Raw genomic sequence first — 1,622 nt, 5'->3', positions numbered from 1 at the left:
AACGATTCTGTATTCATTCAATACATAGGATTTCAGCAGTATCTACCCCAGTCTCCTGACATGCTAGCAGAGTAGTGGATTAAAAAAAAAAAAAAGCTTTTATAGTTGTAAAGGACAATGTTTTATCAACTGATTGCAATAATGTAAATTTGTTTTAACTATTAAAATGAACCAAAAATATGACTTATTTTATCTTTGTGAAAATATTGGACACAGTGTGTTGTCAAGCTTATGAGATGCGATGCAAGTGTAAGCCACTCTGACACTATTGTTCTTTTTTTATTTTTATAAATGTCTAATGATAATGTCAACGAGAGATTTTTAATCACTGCTATGCTGAAATTATAACTAAAATTAATACTGATGTTGATAATTTTCATTTTTGTTTCACTACTTTTGTTTTTTTCTGTGTCGTGTTTGTGTCTTCTCAATTGCTCTGTTTATTGCAGTTCTGAGTGTTGCCGGGTCAGGTTTGGTTTTGGAATTGGATTGCATTGTTATGGTATTGCTGTGTAGTGGTTTGATGGATTGATAAAAAAATATATACAAATTAAATAAATAAAAAAAATTCTGAATCGCACAATGTGAGAATTGCGATTCGTAATCGAAATGATTTGTCCCCACACCCCTTCTATATAGCAATATTTCGATAATTCATTAGACATAAGTGAAAGTCCTTCGTCGAGTTCCGTCTTAGTCCTCAATGACGTCACAGTGGAGGTCCGCCATATTGTGTCTGATACAGCACAAATATCGCAGTGGCGCTGATTTGCCGGCAACGGACCGACAGTTGGCTCTACGGATTTACAACGGATCTTCGGGGGGAAACACTTCGGTGGTCACATTGCTCACGGGGGTAACTATGCAAACGTATCCACCTTATTGTTAACCCGCTTAGCCGACAAGCTTCAAGCTCTCGCTAAGGGTTAGCATGTAGCATGTAGGCCCCGCCCAGGACGGATGTGTCAGCGACACTTTCAGTATTTGTTTCCTCTCAACGAGTGGCTTTTGTTAGACACTCAATACTTAAAGGCCAACTGAAATGAGTTTTTATTATTTAAACGGGGATAGCAGGTCCATTCAATGTGTCATACTTCATCATTTCGCGATATTGCCATATTTTTGCTGACGATAAAGTTCGCAACTTTTGGTTGCTAATAAAAAAGCTTTGCCTTTACCAGAAGTAGCAGACGATGTGCGCGTGATGTCACCGGTGTGAGGGCTCCTCACATTGTTTATAATCATAGCCACCAGCAGTAAGAGCAATTCGGACCTAGAAAGCGACGATTTCCCCATTAATTTGGATGAAAGATTCGTGGATGAGGAAAGTTAGAGTGAAGCACAAAAATAAAAAGAAAAGAAGAAAAGGCGGCGGCTCCAGGCGGCGGCTCCAGGCGCCGGCAGTGGGAGAGTTTCAGATGTAATTAGACACATTTACTAGGATAATTTTGGAAAACCCCTTATCTGCTTATTGTGTTAATAGTATTTTAGTGAGATTATAGTCATACCTGAAAGTCGGATGGCTGTGGTGAACGCCAGTGTCTCTGAGAGAAGCCGAGGAGCCAAGATCACAGCTGCCTTTTTGAGCTGCAGGACGAGGTTGCGTAATCCACGCAAATCTC

At 39.7% G+C, this 1,622-nt stretch overlaps 1 protein-coding gene across 2 annotated transcripts in view; it reads left to right on the top strand.

Moving 5' to 3' along the window:
• The first annotated feature begins 707 nt into the window (after positions 1 to 707).
• LOC133542981 (casein kinase II subunit alpha) overlaps positions 708 to 1,622 on the top strand; it is a 45,970-nt gene continuing 45,055 nt past the window's right edge. Inside the window, exons 1-2 of one of the 2 annotated variants that reach the window (XM_061887311.1) lie at positions 708 to 856; positions 1,484 to 1,622. The exon at positions 1,484 to 1,622 is cut by the window's right edge and continues 2 nt beyond it. The gene's annotated coding sequence lies outside the window, so the exon portion shown is untranslated. The remainder of the gene's footprint in view (positions 857 to 1,483) is intronic. The other variant, XM_061887302.1, reaches the window with a different exon arrangement.

Source organism: Nerophis ophidion, linkage group LG02, assembly GCF_033978795.1.
Source record: "Nerophis ophidion isolate RoL-2023_Sa linkage group LG02, RoL_Noph_v1.0, whole genome shotgun sequence".
In the NCBI taxonomy this organism is placed as follows: Eukaryota; Metazoa; Chordata; class Actinopteri; order Syngnathiformes; family Syngnathidae; genus Nerophis; species Nerophis ophidion.
Note: the sequence above shows the minus strand (reverse complement) of the source record. Positions and strands in the feature narration are given on the sequence as shown.